General features: G+C 37.3%; 1 protein-coding gene and 1 long non-coding RNA gene across 8 annotated transcripts in view; one reads left to right on the forward strand and one right to left on the reverse strand.

Annotated features, from left to right (window-relative positions):
* GPD2 (glycerol-3-phosphate dehydrogenase 2) overlaps positions 1–25,502 on the forward strand; it is a 164,342-nt gene that overhangs the window by 12,597 nt on the left and 126,243 nt on the right. For 3 of the 7 annotated variants that reach the window (XM_081261712.1, XM_081261716.1, XM_081261718.1), the window contains exon 1: positions 16,174–16,322. The exons of 2 other annotated variants lie outside the window; for them this stretch is intronic. The gene's annotated coding sequence lies outside the window, so the exon portion shown is untranslated. Of the gene's footprint in view, positions 1–15,495; positions 15,627–16,173; positions 16,323–25,502 lie in introns of those variants that run through there. 2 more of the 7 variants (XM_081261715.1, XM_081261717.1) reach the window with 2 other exon arrangements.
* LOC308630910 lies at positions 13,858–15,967 on the reverse strand. Its single transcript, XR_014018070.1, has 2 exons — positions 15,534–15,967; positions 13,858–14,279 (listed from the first exon to the last, which is right to left on the reverse strand). It is a non-coding gene; the product is annotated as an uncharacterized lncRNA (long non-coding RNA).

The following is a 25,502-nucleotide window of genomic DNA, read 5'->3' on the forward strand; positions in this document are numbered from 1 at the left end:
TTCTAATTTGTTATACATGACAGCATTTCAATTAATAGTACACATGTAGAGCACAATTTTTCATGTCTCTGGTTGTACACAAAGTAGAGTCATACCATTTGTGTCTTCATACATGTACTTAGGATAATGATGTTCATCTCATTCCACAATCTTTTCTACTCCCATGCCTTCTCTCTTCCCCTCCTTCCCCTTTGCCCTATCTAAAGTTCCTCCATTCCTCTCATGCTTTTCCCTCACCCCATTATGGATCAACATTCACATATCTGAGAAAATATTCAGCCTTTGGTTTTTGGGATTGGCTTACTTCACTTAGCATGATTTTCTCCAACTCCACCCATTTGCCTGCAAATCCCATTATTTTATTCTCTTTTAATGCTGACTAATATTCCATTGTGTACATATACCACAGTTCCTTTATCCATTAATATATTGAAGGGCATCTACGTTGGTTCCACAATTTAGCTATTGTGAATTGTGCTGCTATAAACATTGATGTAGCTGTGTCCCTTTGGTATACTGTTTTTAAGTCCTTTGGGAATAAGCAGAAGAATGGGATACATGGGTCAAACAGTTCCAAACGTGGTTCCATTCCACGTTTTCCAAGGAATCTCCATACTGCTTTTCATATGGTTGCATCAATTTGCAGTCCCACCAGCAACATACGAGTATGCCTTTTCCCCACATCCGTACCAACACTTATTGATGTTTGTATTCTTAATAGCTGCCATTCTGACTGAAGTGAGATGAAATCTAGAGTAGTTTGATTTGCATTTTTCTACTTGCTAGAGATGTTGAATATTTTTTCATATATATTTGTTGATTGATTGTATATCATCTTCTGAGAAGTGTCTGTTCAGTTCGTTAGCCTATTTATTGATTAGGTTATTTGGGTTTTTTTTAGTGTTAAGTTTTTGAGTTCTTTATATATTCTAGAGATCAGTACTCTATGTGATGTGCATGTGGTAAAAATTTGCTTCCATTCTGTAGGCTCTCTCTTCACCTCACTGATTGTTTCCTTGGCTGTGAAGAAGCTTTTCAGTTTCAATCCATCCCATTTTTTGATTCTTGATTTTGTTTCTTGTGCTATAGGAGTCTTGTTTAGGATCTGACATGATGAAGATTGGGCTTTTTCTTCTATCTGGTCTAATTCCTAGGTCTTGATCTGCTTTGAGTTGACTTTTATACATGGTGAGAGATAAGGGCTTAATTTCATTTTGTTGTATATAGATTTCCAATTTTCCCAGTACCATTTGTGGAAGACACTATCTTTTCTCAAATATATGTTTTTGGCTCCTTTGTCTAGTATGAGATAACTGTATTTATGTGGGTTTGTCTCTGTGTCCTCTTTCTGTACCATTGGTCTACAGGTGTATTGTGGTACCAATACCATGCCACTTTGTTACTATTACTCTGTAGTATAGTTTAAGGTCTGGTATAGTGATGCCATTTGCTTCACTCTTCTTGCTAAGGATTGTTTTGGCTATTTTGGGTCTCTTATTTTTCCAGACGAATTTCATGATTACCTTTTCTATTTCTATAAGGAATGTCATTGGGATTTTGATTGGGATTGCATTGAATCTGTATTGGTAGTAAGGTCATTTTGACAATATTAATTCTGTCTATCCAAGAACAAGGGAGATATTTCCATCTTCTAAGGTCTTCTTTAATTTCTTTATTTAGCATTCTGTAGTTTTCATTGTAGAGATCTTTCACCTCTTTTGTTAGGTTGATTCTCAAGTATTTTATTTTTTGAAGCTATTGTGAATGGGATAGTTTTCCTGATTTCTACAGCTGATTTGCTATTGTTGTATGAAAATGCAATTGATTTGTGGGTGTTGATTTTATATCCTGATCCTTTGCTAAATTTATTTATGAGTTATAGAAGTTTTCTGGTGGAGTTTTTTGGGTTTTCTAAATATAGAATCATGTCATTGGCAAATGAGGAGAGTTTGAGTTCTTCTTTTCCTATTTGCATCCCTTTAATTTCTTTCTTTTGTATAATTGCTCATCTAGTGTTTCAATATGTTGAGTAGAAGTGGTGAAAGAGGGTTTCCTATCTTATTCCAGTTTTTAGAGATAATGTTTTCAGTTTTTCTCCATTTAGAATGATGTGGGCCTTTTGTTTATTAGGTATGTTATTAGGTACTCAGGGAATTATTAGGTATTATTATTAGGTACTCAGGGATTGAACCCAAAGGTGCTTTACCACTGAGCCACATCCAGTCCTTTTAATTTTTTAATTTTTAAAAATTTTTTGACAGGATCTTGCTAAGTTACTTAGGGCTTCGATAAGTTGCTTAGGCTGGCCTCAAACTTGTGACTCTCCTGACTCAGTTTCCCTGAATTGCTGTCATTACAAGATGGTACTACCACACCTGCTCTGGTGAAGTTTGAGATTCTTATAAGCTCCCAGGTGATGCTTTTGTTACTTATACAGAGACCACTCCCTTTGAATAGCAAGGGTCTAGAGCAAATCAGAATCTTATGGGTACCATTTTCTGTTAAGAATAGGCCTCCTTTTTCCCATCCCCACCTTCCTCCCTCCCCTTCTTCTTTTCTTTCTTCCTTTAAATTTTTTTTTTTTTTCTGTGCTGGCAATTGAACCCAAGGCTTTATGCATGTCAGGCACATTTTCTACACTGAGCTACACCTTCAACTCCAGAATAAATATTTTTATACAATCAATCACTCCTGGATCTTTTTGATATACAATACACTAAAAACACAAATAAAAAAGGCCTTAGATAGCCTGTAGTTCTGTACTTTTCCTAGAAACAGAGAAAATGTTGAGTACTTTTGGAAGAATAAACCAGTAAATCACAATGGTTTTCCTTACTTGGAAATTCAGTTTGGTGTATGGATTGTGAAAATATGCATGTTATCACTCTAGATCCCGAACTCATCTCAGTCCCTAGAGAGTTGAAAGAAATATCACCTCAACTCTTTTGTGTCCTTTTTCTTCAATTACTTCCAGAGTTCTCTTTTGAAACTATTAATCCTTATAAGTCTATTTATCCCAGAAGTCCTCTTAGAATGTGGACTAGACATTACTTGAAGGTAATGATCTCCTTCCTTTTAATGTCTTTCCCAGACTTTTCTTCCTACCTCTTTTCTATTTATCCTTCAATACCCAGCTCTAATATTTCCTCCTCCTGAAATCTTTTCTTGGGCAAGATAGTAATAAGTGTTAGAAAGTTTTAAAAATTTTCACCATGTTTAAATAAACAACTCCACTTAAAGCATATAGCATGAATAATCTATCTGACAAGGATACAAAGATACGTGAAGCAATGTCATCCACGATATAGGCTGAATCTGTGTTTGTAAGTCCTTGAGTAGGCTTTGTCTGAATAAATGAGGGCATATATTTGCATTAAAGCACCATGTAGCATACAATGATGATTTTGATCCACATGTATTGTCATAGAATGATGTTCTCAATATTTTTTAAAAGAAAGACTATTTTTAGACTATTACATTAATAATAGCAATCATACTAAAAATGAGTATCCTTTATCAGAAAATCTGAAATCTAAAACATTTTAAGCACCAACATAATGACAAAAATGGAAACTTGTGAAAGATAGTAGAATGAAACAAATATTATAACTGCATGTATGTGACTGTATGACCAATGTGATTGTATAATATGTATACTCAGAAAAATGAAAAATTATATCCCATCTATGTATGATACATCAAAGTATATAAGTGTATTCTATTGTCATGTATAACTAATTAAAACAAATAAAAATTAAAATAAATAAATAAAATGGAAATTGTGCGCCTGACCTAATGTGACAAGTTTCAGTCAAAGCACAGATGCACTAAAAATATTATATAAATTACCTTCGGTATAATATGTATAAATTATATATGAAATGAACATCAATCTCATATTTAGACTTAGGGCCCATCTACAGGATATCTCATTTAGGCATATGCAAATATTCTAAAATCTGAAATCTGAAACACTTCTGGTCCCAAGCATTGTGAAAAAGGGTTACTCAATCTATATCATATTTACTTCATTGATGTGATCTAAGTGCTTAGAATGGATGACTTCTTGGATGACTGAACATGTTGAGTGCTTAATATGTGCCAGGGATTGTTCTAAGAATTGTACTTCTTTCATTTCATTTATCTTTACAACATTTCAATGAGGCAGGAATATATTATAGATGAAGATACTGATGCTCAGAGAAACTAAGCAGTTTGCCCAAAGTCGTGAAAAGTTATTACGTGGCAAGACTTGGTTTAGGAGTATGACTCAGAGTACCATCCCTACATATATATATTTTTTAAGTTGTACATATATGTCATAGAAAATATTTTCACAATGTTTATAATAAACTATTACCATGGTTGAATGTCATTCAAGTAGTAGTATTATAATTTTTTTTCCTTTTTAAAAATCTATATATCTTCATATTTCCAAAGTAAACACATTTTTTTTCTTTAATAAAATACCTGCAATGAAAATGCTCCTTTTGATTGCATTTACTTGTCACCATCTCTATTGACAAAAAAGCCTTTATGGCTTTTTTTTTTTTTTTTTTTTTTTTTTTTTTGTAAGTAATGAATCATTCCCTTTGTCTTACTATCTCAAAAACATGTCCCACCTCTACTGTTCGTTCTTTTCCTTCTTTTATAGTAATGATTGTTTCAATGTTGTTTTTTCAAACTTGAAAAGTTGGAGACTATATTTTATTCATTTTTATATTTTCAGAGTTAAACAGTATTTAGAGCATCAGACATACATCCGAAGAGATTAATCTAATGAACTAGAATCTTAAAAATCAGCTTGTCTTTCCATTTTTCTTTGCTTCTCTTCCTGTGAAGTGGATATATGTGTTTGTTCCTAGGTTCTGCCATGGAAGAGTCAGTCTCTACTGCCCTTTATCCCCTACTGTTAAGAGCAGTAGCCACTAAGTGTAAAAAATCAAAACAAAGCACTTTCCCGTCTCCCCAGTGGAGTGAGAGCAGTGAAGCCCAAATAATGCTTAGTTACCAAAAGCCCCGCCAGGTGGCTAATCGAAAGGGTATTGATTTTAGCTAGTAAATAGCCCTTAATATAGTTGGAACCTGGGTTGAATATGCAGCCTGGTAATTAGCTAATAAAACAAACAAGGGCTGGAGAGAAGGTGGCCGCAGTTGGATAAGTAGTGGCCTGTCATCCAGGAAGCTTGCCTAGGTCTAATACCTTCTCACACGAAGGGCTTAACTTCAGGACTCCACACCTAGTGTTTTCAGCCATTAAATAAGGAAAAAAACTATAAACCAATCATAGGGTGTGAGATATAACTAAAAGCAGTTGTAAATGTTTTGCAAATATTACATGGACTAGAAATACTTCCTGAAGACACAGATGTTGTGATTTAATAATCTTAAGTGGTCAAGTTTAATAACTATTTTAGATCATTAGGATAATGTTTAGTGCCCCAGGATAATTATTAAACAATTTTCAATCTGTTAAATCATCTGATTCAGACAAATTCATACCCTGAGTTGTTCTCATATTATCCTGCAACTGCTCAATGACACAGAAAAGTGGCAGAGGCTAGTTGCTGGGAGAGAAAGTTATCCAGATTATCACTTTGAGAGAGGAAGAAAATCAGGAGTAGAGGTTCAGAGAGCTAAGGCATAAGAGAACAGATTAAAGTGGCGGGTGTGGGGTGGGGGAAGAAAAAGATCTAAATCTAAATCCAAGATGGAAATTTGAAACCTAGAGGTAAGATTCAGCATCCAAATGTATTTTATCAGAACTGCACAGGGATTTTAGTTATTGCTTTTTATTTTTAAGATTTTTGTTTTTAAGATGCTAATTTTTTTCTTAAGTTCAAAAAAATTGCTTTACTTGAAAACTCTGGATTTCCAGTTTATTTTAAAAATTCAAAGGATTTAAGAACATTGGGCCTAATCCTCTCATGATAACAATGGACAAGGGCTTTGTAGAGGCTGCCCCTTAATTTATGCTAAAATTTTGATTAAGAAAATCTTAACGCTTACTAAAACTTGGAAAGAAAAATAAATGTATATTAATCTAACTCTAGCAACAATTGCTAATACTTTGCCATTTTTCTTATAAGATTAAATCCTTGTATCTATGCATTTATACTTTTGCTGAACCATATTAAAGTGGAGATGTTACTTGATCCTTAAAGCTAAGGACGATTTCCTATATAACTGGAATATTATTTTCACATTGGAAAAAAATTAATTGTACTTCCCTTATGTCAGTTTTACTCATTTAATACTCTAATTACCACTGTCACTCCATTTTTTCATTACTATAACAAAACATCTGAAGCAGGCAAACTTTGAAAAGATGTTTATTTAGCTCATAGTTTTAGTTGCTGAAAGTCCAAACAAGAGGTGCAGGCTCTGGTGAGGCCCTCCTCTTAACTATTCACCTCATTGTGGATGTAGATGTGGGAGGAAGCAGTTATATCTAAAAACAGAAAGCCAGAGAGATTGGGTGGGGTCAGACTCAGGCTTCTGCAACAAGGCTTTCTCCAGGGTTCCAGGAGAAATACCTTAATCCCTTCAGAAGACATGTCTCTAACTGAGCTAAGACACAGTGGGTCCCATCTCTTAAGTGTTACTCTCCCTCCCAGTACTGCCATCCTGGGGTAGAAGCTTACAAAAGGTGAACCTTGGGGGACAAAGCACATTTAACTCATAGCATTCCCCAACATCTCTTTTACATTCATTTTCTTTTCAAGCTGGGATTCAATTAAAACAATCATAACCAGTTATGCCACAAATGTCACTTTTACTCTAGATCAGCCCCCCTCCCTTTTTATTCTTTTATTCTTCTGTAACGTTGTCTTGTCAAAGGGAAGGAGTCCGTTGTCTTATGGACTGAAACTGAAATCTAAAGACTCCATTAATCCAGGTCTAATATCATGGCAAAAACAATTCAGTAGTGATAACAGGAGGCACATAATGTTTGGTTTTCCCAGCTAACTGGTCCTCCTCAGTTTGATCTCCAGGTGAAGGTAGTAGGCCAACCCTGTCAAAAGTGGCATGTTTCCCCAATTTTCTACAGACCCCTCTACCCTCCCCCCCCTTTTTTTTATACTTGCTTAATAAACTCATTTTATCCTACTCTGGAGGCATATGTGAACCTTGACTTGTAGCACATGCTTCAGTGTGGGCTGAGTAATGAGAGCATATGCCCTTGAGGAGAATTCCAGTGTCTGTTGCATATGTACACTCAGCAAATATTCCCTGAATGACTAGGGTTAGAAACACCCGAAAGGAAGTAGTCTATGAGAATTTGGTAATTCACGTTAGTCTTGTATCCTTCCATGTGCAGAACAGAGTGTACAGCTCCAGGAACTGGTTTCTTATTTGAACTGGACAAAAATATGTAGTCCCAAAGGAGAAGTTAGAACAAGGAGGTAAGAATGAATTTAAAATTCTGCAAAGTCAAGGTTTTTTTTGTCATATAGGCCTTATATCCACAAAGGGCCCTATGCAGACTTGTTTTTTCACAGGCAGATATTGAGACAGGGGATGACAGGTTACTAATTAGGGTTAATACTTATGTAAGAAAGAGGACAGAAATGGGATTAGGCAGAGGGAGAAGTAGGATTGTGATAGAGTCCCAAAAAAGTCTTGATCAACCCCTAAGGGAGTTTTAGAATACACAAATGCCATCAGAATTATTTCCCAATTATCTATCTCAGTCTTTCTACCCCAGTCTCATTCTATCATGGGATGAGGACTGGCCCAGCAAAGGAGGGACTATGAATGAGGAAGCTCTCTGTACTCTAGATGAATTTTGAAGGAGTTGGCTGAAGATGCTTCTAGCAGGTGAAGAATAAGTCCTGTGTGAAGGAGGATTGGAGTGATATACCAATCTGTTTACTACAGACCATACATTTAAGTGTGTGTATATATATATATATATATATATATATATATATATATAGAGAGAGAGAGAGAGAGAGAGAGAGAGAGAGAGAGAGAGATCGCGCTGTTGAAGCATTCCTTCTGACAAGGATCTGCTAATTATTAACATTCAAATTATACTATGATTTTTTCAACCTTGTTTTAGCATTTCTTTACACATACACACACAGCCAGGCATCTTTCAAATTTTACAAGACTGGTGTTGCTTGGATGTCCCACAGGGTAGAAAATTGATCTATTTGCATGGTTGTAAATTGCTTTGTCATTCTGAATATAAAACACACTAAAAATGTCAGTGATGTATAAAAGGCCTAGCTTTAGAATGGAAGATGAGAATCACTGCCAAAGGGAAACAAATAGAGGTAGCTGTATTAGTTTCCTGTTGCTGCTATAACAAAATTGACACAAACTTAGTGATATAAACAATAACAATTTATTGGCTCACAGTTGTGAAGGCCAGAAGTCCAAAATCAGTATCACTGAGCTGAAATCACAGGGTTGGTAGGGCTACACTCCTCTTGCGGGTCCTAAGGGAGGATCTATTTTGTGTTTCTGTTTGCTTCTGGTGGCTTCTGGCATTCATTTTCTGATTGTGTTTGCATTTCTCTAATTTCTGCATCCATGTTCACACTATCTTTTACACTTCTGTCTATATGGAATGGAGATGTTTGTAATCTCCTTAATACTTTTTAAGTAATATATATGACTGTATTCAGGGCCCACACTGAAAATTCAGGATAATCTTTCCATCTCAAGATACTTAATCACATCTGCAAAATCCATTTCCCCTCATGTAAGTTAACATTGCTAGGTTCCAGGATTTAGGATATGACTATCTTTTGGGAGGCCATAATTCAGTCTATCACACTGTAGTTTTTAAGTCTTTGATTTAACTTTTATTAGTCTGTGCTTTCCCCTGACACAAGATTAGGTGCAAAAATTGTGTCTAGGGAAAAAGTACAATTCTAGTCTGCATTATTTTGAGACCTACTTTAGGAAGGCCTTTGTGAAGGCAGGACTTTTGTTCCACTTCAAAATTATGAGAGAATCAGGTTGATAGTGAAGAGCATATGCTTAAGAAAAATTGTCTTGCTCCACATTTGATTATTGAAATATTTTTAGAATACACGTTACTCTAAATTTGTCAGAAAAAAAATTTTAGGTGCCATGACACCAATTTCTAGCTTTTAATGATATGTCAAGTCATTTCAATTCTCAGAAACTTGGAAAAAAGGTAGGCACAAAATGAATAGAATTATTTATTTTCAGTGTGGTCTAGAGAATTTTAAGATGGATTTTTTTTTCTATTACATTTTAAAAATTTCTCCTTAATGGATGTCACATTGAGCCATTCACTTCTGTTTTATACCCTCCTACAGAGTTCTTTCAAAAATGAACTGCAGTTTGTAACCCAAGGAAAACGGAAGAAAGATGCTGTACTGCTCTTCTTTAGGTTTTGTGTGATGATTTTATTGATAGAGGGGGATTTGGTTTTGAGGCCAAAGTATTTGCTGAGGAAACAGCTCTGTTACCACTAGCCTTTCTCTCTGGATATAAAAGTCTTCTTGGCCTGGCAGAAACTAGGTTAATGCATAGGTCAAGGCTGTTGAATTAAGAAACAACACCCTCATTATAAAGTTGATGATTGTACAGAGGCAAATATTGTCCAATTTTGTTATTGTTCTATTTTTTGCTATTCAGATTCATTAATTATTTTAAATGGTCTTGTAACATTAAAACTAGTGGTCAAGTTTATTTTAAGCATTTACTGCTGAGATTTAAACCACCTCCAAGTTACATAACAGCTACTCCAATGCAGAACTAAGCAAAGATCCAATTTCTTGGGCTGTTTGTCCCAGGCTCAGTTACCTCTTACACAGAGATGATAACTTTCTTCTGAATCCAGTTCTCCATTTCATTTCAGCTCCCACATCAGAACCTAATACTTATTCATGTTCTCTGCATGGGTTTCTTAGGACATTTCTGCTTACCCAAAACTTTCTTGTTGCTGTTAAATAGGAGGCTGTGTTCCAGAGATAATATTTTTGAGTTTACTCCACCAACATTTACAAAAGCTTGTTTTCAGTGCTGTCCTATCCTAGGAAAAAGTGGGTGACGGTCTAGGAAAGAAGTACAGATTTCTTTTACCCTCAAGACATTTAAATCTAAGTTTCTCAGTGCCACTTTATATTGATGCTTTAAACGTTTATTTTAAGAATACTTTCCCAGATTCTTATAAACCAGGAATAAAACTTAAAGTACCCATTTAAAATATATTTAGTATTTTTATTTCATCTTTTCAAGGATCATATATTTTCACCTCATTCCTGATCTTAACTCTGAGAATCACTGACACGGGAAGACTTTCTGTTGGATATTTTTAGCTGTCTATAACTCTGCTGTTAAGAATGTACAAAGTAATGGCTGCAGATGTAGCACAGTGGTAGTGTACTTTCTTAGCAAGTGTGAAGTCCATGGTATCCCCAAAACTAAATAAACAAAAAGGAATTCAAGTAATGAATTGGTGGAGAACTACTGTATTTAGTTCTTGGTTAGCTTCTTAGTATTTGCAACTACTGTTAACAATGGATAAGATATAGGTATATTTAGTACTTCTTAATTCCTGCAAACTACTTAAAATACACCAAATTTAAAGAATAAAATAGAAAAGAAAGTGAAAATTTAAAGTTCAGAACAATGTGTCTTGGCAGGAAATTAGACCAAGAACCAGAATGTCCATGGTTTAGGGAAGGGAACTGACTTTGGTGATATTTTTATTGACCACCTATATACGAGGTATTTTACACATATTATCCCTTTCAATTTTAGTTTGGCTATTTGCTAGCTATATTGACTTGGGCATATTGCTCACAGTTTTGTACCTCAGTTTCCTTAGTTTTCAAAATCATCCCCCCCCCCAAAAAAAAAAAACCCTTACATATCTTGTTAGGATATGTAACCTCACACAAGGTAAACACTTTGTGAATGTTTACTACTAACATCCCTCATTGATGAGGATACTGAGGCTCTGGGAGGATAGAGAACCATATTGTCGTTGGTGAATGAATAATAGGATGCATGTGAAGCTCATACAGTGTTCTTGATAACAAGCCGTTTCTCTTTGTAGTATTGGTTCTATGTTTAGCTAACCTTGTAATCTTAGGTAAGCCTTGGTTTCACCATTTATAAAATAGAAGCCTGGAGGTTAATAACATTTATGGCCCCTTTCTCTTCTAAAATTATATATTTTTAATTATGATCTTCAGTGACCAGTGAATTTATTTGACTTTGGGGAAATTTTGCATATCTTTAGAAATGATCTGGGATTAAAATATTTGACAGCAGGTCTGTGGTAAATGGCTATTAAAAGAGCATGGTAGAATCATCAATGAAACTGACAGAAAGCTTGTCTGATCCCTTTAGTTCTATTTACTTTTGGTTACTTGTCTTTAGTTGAATTAAAAAAAAAATCACTAGTTTTGAAGGTCATGCGGCTAAACAGTATATTACTAGTTTCCTATTAGCTTTATACCCTCTGATTTATGGGTCATGATGATAATGGTTGCCTAGGTTACTTTTCAGGGACATGAAGCTGCTTTTGTTGAAATCTCCGACTTCACTTATGCCTGCACAGGTGTCTAAGGGGTGGTGACTTTTGACCTCAGAAGACTGAAAAGCCCACCCTAATGCCCCCATTTTCTGAAATGCATCCCATGAAGATCCATGAAGTTTTCTAGTTTTTGTCTGTATGTTTTGGCTTACAGAATTTTTAAAAATATATTTTTAGTTATAGATGGACAATGCCTTTATTTTGCTTATTTAATTTTATGTGGTACTGAGGATCAAACCCAGGTCCTCACACATGGCAGGCAAGTGCTGTACCCCTGAGCTACAACCCCAGCTCCTGGCTTACAGAATTTATATAATATTTTAGAAAGATGAAGCAGAGTTCTCAACATACAGTTTGTACAAAAGTGCAGATTCTAAGCAGGCATCAAGATGAGAATATAGAATGACTGTTTTTTTGGGAAATGAAATACTCTGAAAACAGCCATTCTAAATATATAAATAAATTCATCATATCTTTGTTGAACATCTATTAATTATCATGCACTGTGCAAAGAACTGAAGAGTTCCATAAAACATGGCAGTTTCTGTCTTCAATGCACTAAGATTCTGAGAGAAAAAAAAACAAAAAATTATATAATGTAATGAGAGCAACATGAAAAGAAATCTATTACAAGAGATAAGTAGACATAAAAGGAATAACTTTACACGAGGAAATACACATTTTTGAACTAATCTACCCTAAATACATAGAAGACTCAAGAATTTTATGTAAGCACAAACCATTGATTACTTCATCTCCAATCACCTTTTCCCAAGCTTCAGGCCACCTGCCTCTTCATTGTCCTGTGTGTGTGTGTGTGTGTGTGTGTGTGTGTGTGTGTTTTCTTAGACTAGAAATCAGGGACATCTGAGATACATCCACTGAGCTACATCCCCAGCACTTTTTATTTTTTAATTTTTAATTTTGGGACAGGATCTTGCTGAATTGCTGAGGAGGGCCTTGAACTTGTGATCCTCCTACCTTAGCCTCCCTGGTTTCTAGGATTATAGACATTTGCCACTATGCCCAGCTAGTCCTGCTTCTTTATCTGATGCACCTCCCCAAACACTTGGGGAGGTGTATTTAAATGTTGGGTCTCCCAACTCCATGAAGAAACTTTTTTGCAAAGCTTCTTATTTCAGAGATTGACATACTGCAATGTGGACACAACAGGCTTGGTTCAGTAACATCAGTGGGTTCTCTGTGTTTGGCAAGTTTCACCGGTAGCAGCTGGGTTTCAGATGTCTTAGTAGCAGGTGGCCAACACTTCAGGCTTGGGAGAGGAAGAACTTCTTGCTCATCTTGTTATGCTGTAGTATAAGCAATGATTTAAATTCATTTGAAAGTACTAGAAGGATGAAATAAGTGAATGGAAGGCACTCAGTCTTTGGTAAGACAGGAAGGGATGAAAAGGAGAAAACTTCAGGTTTTGTAGTTATGTGAAGGTGAAAACCCATGACTGTCCTGAAGTTTTCTTGGGTACATAAGAAAAGAGTTAGGTGGCACCAAAGTTATCTGATACTGGCAATCTGAAAAACAGTAAACATAGTTTCTTTCCAAGTGCTTAGTCATGCTTATGATGGCAAAGAGAAATATTTGAGACTCTTAACTTCCCTGAAGTCTTGGTCTTCAAGATTGTTCCTGCTGAAATAATAAATTTATGCTTCTGAATGTGGTTATGATCAATGTTTCCATTCCCTGCCCCCTGTTTTCTCTTTGTAATCCCTAAATCTGTTTTCATTTGGCTTGCTTTAATTCCTTGAGTAAAAAGAAGCAGTAGTGTTTAGGGAGAAGTGTTTTTGTTTTAAATATGGTTTATGGAATAATAATTCTGAAGAACAATTGCTAAATTCATAATTATACCCCTTTTCCCTTTGAAATTATTTTAATAATGAAAAGAAATTGTTCAGACACATGGGAAATTGTGTTCCTGTTAGGTATTCCAATCAGCAACCAAACTCTTTGACTGAAATTCTTGTCACAATAAGGGTGAGAGATAGGGGCAGAGACAAGAAGGCTGAAAGCTGCTTCAGGTATTCATAAACGGTATCTTTAAAAGTCTTTTAAAGCATTAAGTATTAGACTACAAGGAAAATGTGTTTTTATGTTTTATTCCAATTAGAAAACATTGACGGAGTAAATAGAGAATACTATTTTTATAAGTTTCTGTGGGATCTTAAAGCAGAATTATAAATCTACACAATTTAAAATTATCTAGTATTTCATTTTTAAAATATTAACATTTCTATATGCTCTAAACAAATTATGCTCAGGATAATTACTAGCCAGCAATGTTTTTATCCAGTAAATGAAAGAATCTCCTATACAACAATTTCTTATTTAATTTATTTTATTCAAGGCAATAATTGAGATGAGATGTGTATATGGAGAGCCAGGAAATGCACAGCAGAGATGTGTAATTTTGGAAAAGAATTTCAATCTCAGTTGCAGGCTGATCAGATTAACAACCTCGACTCTTCTCCTTTACCAGTTCTCTATACAAATATTTTTTCTTCTGTAGTCTTCTGGATTCCCACTGGATGTTTACCCTCCTTCTGCTTTCTGTTGTTTCTTCAGGCCCTTACTTTGGCAAGTAAAATCATGTCCAATGCTTTTTACTCTACCTTCTCCCATATCCAAGTCAGATGGAGGTCTGACAGATGGCCATGGGTTATTGATAAAAAGATCCCTGTGGGCTTTGTAGCTAGCAAGGTGATGAGGACTTGGGGGAAAGCAGACACAGGAGGGCCTGGAACCAATAATTCACATAAGCATTCATTTCAAACAGTAAACACTTAAAACATCTACTATAGGAACTATGATAGGCACCATAGTAAAAAGTGGTATAAGAGATGGTCTCCATTTTCCAAGCACTGAACTTTTCTGGGAGAATTAGTGGGAAGGAAATCCAGGACTGGCACCAGATTATTTCTTTGTTGAGTAATTTACTGAACTAGATAAAAGTTAGAGATTTGAAAAAACAAATGTGAAAAGCATTGGTATATTACAAGGGTTCTCAACTTTGGCTGCTCATTATAATCTCCTATTGTAGCTTTTAAACAATGGTTTTCAAACTTTGGTGTGCAAGAGTATCTGGTTAAATCTGATTACTAAGCCTATCCCAGAGTTTATGAATCAGGTAGTCTAGAGTGAAAAAGAATTTGCATTGCTATCAAGTTCTTAGGTGATGCTGATGCTGAGTGGTCCCAAAGCTATACTTCTGATAGCCACTGTTTTTAATTATAAGGATTTTCAGGTCTTGCCTTCAGACTCATCCAATGGGTGTAAGGATGGAAATCTGGTATTGTTCATTTTTGGTTCCTCAATTTTAATGTAGGTCTAAGGCTGAGAACCAGTGTTCCACTGTAGAGAGAATGGTTGACTCGCTGAAGTTGCTGAGTTTGGGACTCAATGAATCTACACATTCCTATGGGTCAATTTGTAGGAATTCTGCTGTTTAATCATCTTAAATAAGTGATATTATTTGATTTAAAAAGCAAGACAACAAAAACAACTCTGAGATTGTCGTTCAAACTAATTTGGCTGCCTTAATTTGTAGAGTCTTTCAGACTATACCTGGGTACTTTCCAATGCCACCTTAAAAACATTTTAGGGGTCTTCTGTGGAAAAATCTTCAAAGAAGCAGGGTCCATTAGAACCCCATCTAAGCCTTCCTTGGACTTGTCTAGCCCTCAAAGTTCCAATAAGTGAGCTGGAGTGGGCATGCTCAGTGGGCAGGGTCGGGTTTGCGGGGTGCAAGTGGGAAGCCTGTTACTCAACTGCAGTGGCTTGCCTCCTCCCCCCACCTGTACAAGGCTGGGCCCAAGGAGCCTGTGCTCAGCATCCCACCCCCTGCTGACTGGGCTTGGTCTTCTCTGCGGGTCCCAACGCTGACATTCAGGCAGGGGGTCAGGAGGCCTGGCGCGCCTCCAGTGCGCGCGGCTGGGGGCAGCCGGGGTGAGGGACTTGGGCTCTTACGGCGGGGTCCCAGGGGTCCGCTTGCCTTCTAGACGCGTCTCTAGGCCCAGGGAAGCCTGCCTACCGGGCGGTGCCGAGTAGGGGAAGCCAGATCTGGGGGCGGGCGACGAGAAATCAGGTAAGCCAGCTCTGCCGGCCTGCGGGCGGACGAGTGTCTCCCCTCTCTCGGGCAGATGGCGTGGGTGGCCCGCGTGGGGAGGGGACAGGAAATCTGACACCTCCACCGGCTTCCCCGGCCTAGCTCAGCCCTGGCTTTCCCGTCTGCCAGCCAGCTGGCAAGGCGGGGCGGGTGAGGCTGGAGTTCGGCATGGCCAAGGCGCAAAACAGGAACCGCAGCTTAGGGCGAGGGATATTACGTCCGCTGCGGCGCGGTCCTAGCCTACGGGACCCGTGTCCCCGTGTAGTCAAATTCATTGGGCAGAAGAGACCTCGCTCGCTCGACCCCCCGCTAGTTCGCCACGTACCCCCCAACCCCGACCCGGGTTCACAGCTCCACTTCCGTGTTTCCCCGCTGGGCCGGAGGAGCCTGGGCCCTAGGTACCCGCCTGGATGCGGCGGCCCGGCCGCCAGGGTCAGCCCGACGGGAGGGAGGCGGCGCTGGAGGGGGAGGAGGAAGTCGCCCGGGAGGCGGGGGCCGGCCGTGCAGGGCGCGTCGGGTTACACTCGCCCAGCCTGACCCGAGTGACATCCCCGCGCGCCTCGCTGCGAGCACAGGGCCGAGCCTGAGATCCTGGGGGGGAGGCTGACTCCGCCCTGGCTGGAGGAACTAGGTGCTCCTGCCCGCTGCCCCTTCGCGCGTGAAGATTAATCTCAGGTGTGTGTTTCCTGGGCGATCCCCGTCCTGGTCCCTGGGGTTCTAGGGGGGAGTGGTCCCTTTCTGATCCCGGCGATTCTGGTGGGGCTCTGGTGTTGCGGTAGGTGGTGGTGGCGGGAAACTGGAGAAAGATTTAGAATTTCTCCCCATCCACGGAAGACTCGTTCTCATTTGGGGTTTAACTGTTTACGTTTTGGAGGGGAACTAGGGTTTAATGCATTTGTAACACTTAGAAAAGTGGCAGGGCTTTAGGGCGGGGTTTGGTATCTGTGAAAGTGTATGCAAACTTTTAGCTTGTGAATGTGACTAATCTGATAAGAAGGATTGTTGCTACTTTCTGAGGCAAGGGTGGGAACCATTCTGGAAGGGGTCAGAGCTTCTTTGAGAAACTCAGCTTACCGGGGTGTGACCGTTTTTAGAGGAAACGGAAGGTATACACTGATGAACTTAAAAACAGCCTCCACTACCCACGTAGTAACTTTGATCAGCAAAAATAGATTTGCAAAGTACTTTGGCAAGAAGGTGCATCTGGGTGAATGAAGTGCTGCTTCTCCAGATGGTCTCTAGACCGTCTTCCACCTTGTTCAGAGGAACTTTCACTCTGGGAAAGCCTTCCTCAAGAATTCCAAAGTAATTTACAAACACATATTCGCACCAAGTCTCAGTGACAGGGACAACCCAAATTACACAACACATTATAAATATCATAGGAGGCAACTATAGAAATAGCTAACAGCTAATTTAGTCTACTTGTATAAATAGGTGAGGGAAGGAAGTTAGTAAGTTACACTGAGTTTTTATTGCTTAAAATTGTTAATATTTTGCATACATTCCAAATTTAAGAGATGTGATTTTTTTCTTTCTTTCTTTCTTTTTTTTTTTTTTTTTGGAGTGTGGAGGGTAATGGTAAGCCTCACATTGGAACCAAGCACTTTGTCCTAACTACTGACTATTCCAAGTCTCTAAGTCCCACAGTTCTTGGTTACCATCATATTCTGAGAACTGGATGTTGTTGCCCAAGGGATACCACGTGCAGCCTGCGGAACCTTGCTGATGTGGGTCTTGAAACCTCCTGGTGTTTCTCACAGGAACATTATGTTAAGTTATAATACTTCCTGGATTTTAGCAATTCAGCTCTTTCAAAATAATGTAGCAATACCTTAGTGAATAATACATAAGGATGAAATTTTAGTTTTGAGAATCCACATTGTTAGATCTATGCTCTTTGATAGCTCTGTCACTTTATGTTTTTAAGAAATTTTTAAAAAGACAAAATGAAATATATTTTTTCAATGGATGCATTATAGAGATACTAAGCACTATTGAAGCTCTGCCTTAACCTCCTTTTGATTTATTAAAATATAAAGTTGTTTAGCTGGTCCATAATTAAAAAGAGGGTCACAAATATACCAACTGTCAGTAGGTTTAATTCCCTCCCCATTTAGTTTTTGGAATTGTTTAATATCATTTATAGCTCTTAAAAGCTGTATCATTTTCATTGGCAAACTATAATAACTCTGAAATTATCCATTTAGTTGTTTTCTGTTTTAGCTCCAGAATTGAAGTTCTATGAGAGTAGGGCTTGGTTTATCTTGCACTCTTGCAGATCTCTGTTTATTGTGATGACTACCTTGTAATAAGCACTTAATAAATATTTCTCCAATGACTAAACTGGAACAAACTAGCTGAGTCTAAAAAATCAAAGATTTTGGCCTTAAGTGGCCTAATTAAATTCACTAAGCCTCAATTGTGTTACTGGAAAAATAGGTATAATAATATATAACATGTAAAATTGTCAGTGATGTATCAGGCAGGCAGTAAACTTCAAAATACTAGAAGGCAGTTAACTGCTTTCCTCCTTACGTTTTCTTTTTATTTTCATAAAGGAAAATTTGATCCTCAGCTCTGAAAAGAAAAGCCCCCCCCCCCCCAAAAAAATACAGTTAACCCAACAAGTCACTTCTTGTGTGTTGTCCATAAATTATCCTCTCTTTCTTAACTTTAATATGTGTATGTGTCTTGGGGTAGCAGGAGGTTTGCCTAGTTGCAGCTTTGGGTATTAGAGAAGGGAAGCAATTTTGAGATCATTATTTTTCTCTTTACTGTGGGAATATGTTGATGCTTTCAGGTCGGTTTTCCAAAACTTGATTCTACTTTTCAATACTTGGAGTCATGGGATTGCCCTAAGTACAGAAACTGCTTCAGAAAGCACTACATATCATGTTGTTACACTCATCTTCTTAAGTATTCTATAGTCTTGTGCAGCATTATGTAGGAATAAATGCTGGATAAAAAAGTACAGTTATACTCTTTTTGAGAAGGTTAGAGTTTAATAATGCAGCACACATATAGTCATGTGCTGCACATCTTTGTTTTGATAAAAAATGGACCACATACATGATGGACCAAAAGATTATATTACCTAGTGGGTAAGTACCCTCTATGATGTTCCCATAATGATGAGATCAACAAATGAGGGATTTCTCGGAATGGATACCTTATTCTATGTCATTGAGGCTATCAAATAATATATATATATTTCTGATTTTAAGTAGGTCAAGCTTGGTTCTATTAGTTCATCAACGTTTATGGGAAGAACCATTTAATAAGAGATATCTCCTCTTCAACTAAAAATTTACTGTCACATATTGTGATATTATTAGAAATATAACTTCATCCTGTTCCTGATACAAGAATTTCCAAGATCCTTGGAATTTCAGAAGTGATCCAGTGTCTTTTTTGCATATTAATAGGATTACTGGTGATTCTCTTGAGCTCCTGGTTTGCTTCTGGGTGGGGCCTGGTTCCTCTAGCCACCAGTGATGTGATTAGGGAGTTGAAATTCCAGCCCTACCCTTGACTTCTGGGTAGACTGAGCCAATCGCTAATGGCCAGTTGTTTAATTACATCTACATATTTAAAATCCAAGGTTATGTGGTGTGGAAAGCTTGCAAGTTTGTGAATACCTGGGAGTGCTGTCCACAGTAGGCACGAATCACCACACCTTTGCTCCTGTGCTTACGCGGCGTAACATCTGGCTGCTTCTTTCTATCCTTATACTATCCTTTATAATAAGCTGTAAAGGTAAGTATTTTCCTGAGTTTTGTGAGCTGTTATAGCAGTTTTGTGAACCTGAGAAAGTTCACAAAATTTATGGTCAAGTTGGAACCAAGGATAACCTGGGGACTTAAGTCAGTTGTGATGGCTGTCTGAAATTGGGGGTAGGGGGAGGCAGTTTTGTGGGTGTGAGTCCTTAACCGGGTGTTCTGCCTTCACTTGAGCAGTTGATTTCAAAATTGAATTAAATCACAGGGTACTAAGTTGGTGTCCTCAGAGAACTGGAGAATTCTTTGGTTTGGAAAATCCACACATTTTGTGTCGAACGTGTTGTAAATGTAGGTGTAGGTTTTTTGAAAAAAAAATATATATATATGTATTAATACAATTTGGGAGCATCTTTTAAATTATTCAGGAAAAATGAAATCATGTACTGTAAAAAGTAAAAACTTTTCAATAGTGAAATACCGTTGCAATGTAGATACTTTTTGAACAATGACCATTTAATTTAGATTTTTCAAGCATTATGTTCTTCAAATAGCAATATGGATTTTGTAGAGTTTCATATTTGATTATGCATATATATTTTTTTTTAATTTTTTTTTTATTGATTATTTATCGCATTACATAGTTCATGATATATCATCTTTCATACATTAGACTCAAATTGTGCTTTGAACTCCCATTTTCACCCCAAATACAGATTGCAGAATCACATCTGTTACATATTCGCATTTTTACATAATGCCATATTAGTGACTGTTGTATTCTGCTACCTTTCCTATCCCCTACTATCCCCCCTCCCCTCCCCTCCCCTCCCATCTTCCCTCTCTACCTCCCCTGCTGTTGTTCAATTCTCTCCCTTTTTTTTTCCCTCCCCCTTGCCCCTCATAACCTCTTATAATTTTATGTATCCTTGAAGGTCTCCTACCATTTCCATATGCTTTCCCTTCTCTCTCCGTTTCTCTCCCCCCATTCGTCTTTGTTTACTGTAGTCTTTTCCTCATGCTCTTTCTTCCTGTTCTGTTCTTAGTTTTTCTCTTTATATCAAAGCAGACATTTGGCATTTGTTTTTTAGGGCTTGGCTAGCTTCGCTTAGCATAATCTGCTCTAATGCCATCCATTTCCCCGCAAATTCTATGATTTTGTCATTTCTTAGTGCTGCATAATACTCCATTGTGTATAGATGCCACATTTTTTTTATCCATTCATCAATTGAAGGGCATCTAGGTTGGTTCCACAGTCTAGCTATTGTGAATTGTGCCGCTATAATCATTGATGCAGCCGCATATATATTTTTTATAAAAAAATTTTAATATGGAGGGAAAGCAAACTCTAGAAACCATAACACAGAAATCATTTTATGAAAATGAGGTTTTTAGAAGCTGCTAATATCAGATGGAATCAAGGAGAATGGCTTGGTGATGGCAGAGTGACTTGCTAAGAGAGTTTAATTATCTATCTGCTGGTGGCTACTAAGACCAGGAGAAAACTTTAGATGTTTTTGTACATATTATAAGAAACATATTTATGGTCGAGGTGACCAGTTTGGAAAAAAAATTGGTCATGATTTTATGCCATTATATAACTTCAATATAACACAACAAGCTTATAAATGTATTTCAAAATTGATTAAAACAATACACTTCAGAGTCCTAGCTTCACCAAAGTTGTTTCCCTTTTATTTAACCTGAAGAAAGAAAGGATGTTTTGTTTCATTGTGTTAATGTCAAAGCTGCTTTGATCATATCCCTCTGTGCTGCACCCTTCTGGGGGCCATTCCACCCTGTGAAATCTAGTTCCAAGTATTTGTTTGGAATTCAAGGACTTCTCTATGCCCCAGGGTTCTACCCTTATCTTCTCTAGCATCCAGCCAAATAGGATTAATTGAACTTCCCTAAATCTACTTTATTTTTATAGCTACCCTATGCTAATGCTCTTTCTTTTATTTTGTCTTTTGAAGGCCTTATCCCTAGCTTCTAATTTCTTGAGAGTTTTCCTCCCAGCTGGGGTCAGAATTGTTTTGTACACTCCCTAAACTCTTCAAGTACTCTTTTTGGTGCCACTCTGAAGTCTGTATACTCCTTTGTACTGTAATTACTTGAAAACATGAAACATTTCCTTTCTGTGGAAGATCCTGCAGAGCATAGGCTGCCTAACCCAAGCTCCTTGAGCATGAGATATATCTAGTAAATAGGTGATTCTATGCTAATTTAAAAATTCCTTAATTTTTCAAGAAATTAGTGATAGGCGTGGATTGGTTGTGATTGTCCTGCAGATAACATGGAACAGATGTATTTGAAGATAATCAGTTAAACTGGGCCTCTAAGGTCTATTTCTTTTTTGGTCTTCATTTTCTCCCTATGTGTTTAGCAGTTTCAATGTTTAAAGGGTATTAGGAAGAGGAAAGGAAATCACTGCAGGTGAACCAGTGTTATAAAAACAATTCCAGAAGAAAGGTAGAGAAACCTACTTGGTGTCCATTTCTGTCGGGGGTTTTTAGGGCTCACTGCTCTTGCCAATTTCTCCCCTTCTCTCCACCTTCCAACTAATCCAATCTGTTCAGAAAGGATTTGTATGATTAATTTATAATAAGATGATTGATGAATTACGTTATCGACCTACTCATACAAAGATCTCTGAATTCTAAGGAAGCAAAACTTTGGGGACCATTTGCAAATGCCAGGTTGAAGGAGACTTTGGGGAACAGCATTCACTTCTTAAGCCTTCCCGAAGTCACATTATAGGCACTTCAGTATGACTCTAGTGTCTTTGTACCTTCTAGTTTCCTATTCTATAAAATGAGATGGTTGGACAAAATGAATTTAAAGTCCATAAAAAACAAGGATTGTTCTATTCTGGTCCTTCCTAAGAGGAAGCTCATCTTGGCCAATGGCGTCTATTCCCCTCTGGACTTTGGTCTGACTTTCCTCTTCCTTCCTGGAAGTTGAGGTTCCTTTCTCAGCCTTTCTAGATGTGGCATACACACCCAAAGAATGCTGTGTTCCTTACATCTGCCTCTTTATGTTCACAGGACCAATCATAGCAAGTATATTTTTGTTTTTTTTTAAAAATTAGGTTTACTAGTATTAACCCATTTCGCATCCTAGCTCATCATTAACCAGCTGGGATACTTACCTGAAAAAAAAAAAACAGATTCATAAAACTTTAAAATAGAAGGAATTTTGGAGATTTAACCTAATAGTCTCCTTTTATTAATAATGATAAAAAATTATAAGTACCTATGGACCAATTGCCATTTTCTGGGCATTGTACTGAGCGCTTTGCATTATTTCATTATTATACATTATTTTATTTATCATGGATGAGCCCTGTCATGTCAAGGAGCAAATGGTGGTCCAGAGAAATTAAGTGCCTCACTCAAAGACACATAGCTATTTGGTGTTATGATAGAAACTTCATGAAACCTGTGTAAAGAAATAACAAAATGATGGGGCGGGGGATGTGGCTCAAGCGGTAGCGAGCTCGCCTGGCATGCGTGCGGCCCGGGTTCGATCCTCAGCACCACATACCAACAAAGATGTTGTGTCCGCTGAGAACTAAAAAATAAATATTGAAAATTCTCTCTCTCTCTCTCTCTCTCTCTCTCTCTCTCTCTCTCCTCTCTCACTCTCTCTTTAAAAAAAAAAAGAAATAACAAAATGAAATGATAATTCTATTCCCATGACTATTATGTATTTCCTGATTTTTGCTACTTCGGATTCTATTGCTCAACTCATTGAACAATTTAACATTTAAACACTTCCTAATACATCACCATGGATGATGCTGAAATTTTTGAAACAGTTGAATGTACAACATGGCATGCTTGCCTAAAATAATACTCCTTTTGATTTGAGTTCTGGAAGCCCTTGACATTAGTAAAAGCTTCTCAATCTTAATGGGCATGGAAACAATCTGCAACTTGGTATCAATCTTCTTTTTCCACTCCTGGGTTTGTGAAGGCTTCTGGGAAAATAAAAAAAAATCATGCAGATTATGGGTACATACAAATTCATGTTCATCTTTACCCATGAGGCAGTTTTTTTACTTGTGTTTACACAGGAGTTTTTTTCCATTTCTTGCCACACTTTTTCCAAACTTGGATCATTTTCTTTGAGTCTTCTTCTCTACCTGTGCATTTATCAGAAGATGACTGTTAGTGGTTAAGGCATACTAAACTTTTTTAAACAGAAAGAACTGAAAATAGATACAAGCTTAAATGAAAATTTATTTCTTGTTTATGCCATAGTTTGGGTTGGTGTATGGCTTTTCTTGTCTTAAGATTGGGGTAGCCTGGATCCTTCTATTTTGTGATTTAGATAATCCTTAGGGCTCTGTTTTCGATTGTATCCAGCTAGTTGAAGGTGAGAAGCATGCCCACTTTCTTAATGCACAATCTTAAAATTAATCTGTGCTTCTCATGGATCTTTGCAAGTTCTTTCCCTGGGTACTGAAGTCCCCAGACTCTGTCCTTAGTTCTCTGTTTTTCTCTCAGTTGATGATTCTGCACCAAGTCTCTCTATATTCCTGATTCTGGTGATTTCCCAAATCTGCATCCCCAACCAGACTTAGAGATTCCTGAGCTCAGAGTCAGTGGACATTTTCACTTGGCTGTCCCACAGTCTTGACAGGACATTATGATTTTTCCCTCCTTACTCTCCATGCGGTTTCTCTTCTCCTTGAAGAGCAAAATAGCCTTTTCTCTCACCTTCTACATCATCCATTAATTTGTTGTTTATTAATTACCTAATATATACTGGTCATTTCCCCACAAATTAAGACTAGTGGTTTACAAAAGAACAACTGTTCTTGTTAAAGAGTTTTGATTCTACTGGAAGGAAAAGAAGTTATTGGTGATTAAATAAAAGAGAGACATGGGAGACATATGAGTTTGAGGAAAATAAACTTTAAACTTGGTGGTAGATTGAGATCTATTAAGTTTCCTGTGGTTGCTGTTGAAAATTACCACAAACTTTGTTGTTTAAATGAACAGAAATTTATTTTCTCATGTTTCAGGAGACCAGAAATCTGAAGCCACTTCACTGTTCCCAATCTTAAGTGCTACTGAGCTCTCTTCTGAGGCTCTAGGGCAGAATCCCTCACCTCTTCTAGCTTTGGTGGTGACTTCTGATCCTCACTGGCTTGTAGCATTACTTCATTTTTCACCGCTATGGTCAAAATTTCTCTCCTGTTTTTCAAATCACCATCTACCTCCCTCTTAAAAGATATCAACTTATTGCATACAAGGCTCACTTAGTAATGAAATATAATCTCTCTCAATATCCTGATGTAATCATGTTTGCAAAGTCTTTTTGTTTTTGTTTAAATAAAATAAGACTAACAGGTTCTGGGGATAAGGATGTGGATATATTTTGGGTGCCATTATTGAATTTGATACAGTGTCCAAGAAAACTTTAAAAAGTAAGCAAGGACAAGGTTTTGTAAGGCTTTGTAATCCAAGGTAGGATGTTTGGATTTTGTTTTTGGGTGATAGAAGCCTTTGGAGGATCATATGAAGGTGAATGAAATGATGTGGTTTTGCTATAAAATAGTGTCTCTTAAACTTTTTATTATTACCCTCTGAGAGGAAAATTATAATTAAAATTAATTAAAAGCTTGAAGTGATTTTTCCTTAATATTATAGTATTCCTTAAATACTAAGATATGAAGGTTTTTGTTGTTGTGGTGTAGAGTTGAACTATACAGGACGAGAAGTAATTATACTATATGATAATTTTTATCTTCCAAGAACCACTGTTAGTGGCATTGCTTCTATTGAGAATACATGCTATTACAGATTTCTCTGGCTGCTAAAAACATACAGGATTATGGGAGGTGGGAGTAAAAGATTAGAGGCAGAACTTCAGTTGAGGGCTATTTTACTTGCTCAACTGATAGTAATCATTGTGTGGGCAGGCATTATATTAAAAATGGAAAGAAGTGTATAGATTTAGGATTTTTTTTTTAGATAGAGTTATGTGATTGTTCTCACTGAGATTAATAATTCAGAGGGCCAGGTGTCGTGGTACATGCTTGTAATCTCAGCAGTTCAGGAGGTGAGGCAGGAGAATTAGAAGTTCAAAGCCAGCCTTAGCAACTTAGTGAGGTAGGCCCTAAGCA

The sequence above is a fragment of the Spermophilus citellus genome (assembly GCF_964194105.1).
Source record: "Spermophilus citellus genome assembly, chromosome: 11".
Taxonomy (NCBI): domain Eukaryota; kingdom Metazoa; phylum Chordata; class Mammalia; order Rodentia; family Sciuridae; genus Spermophilus; species Spermophilus citellus.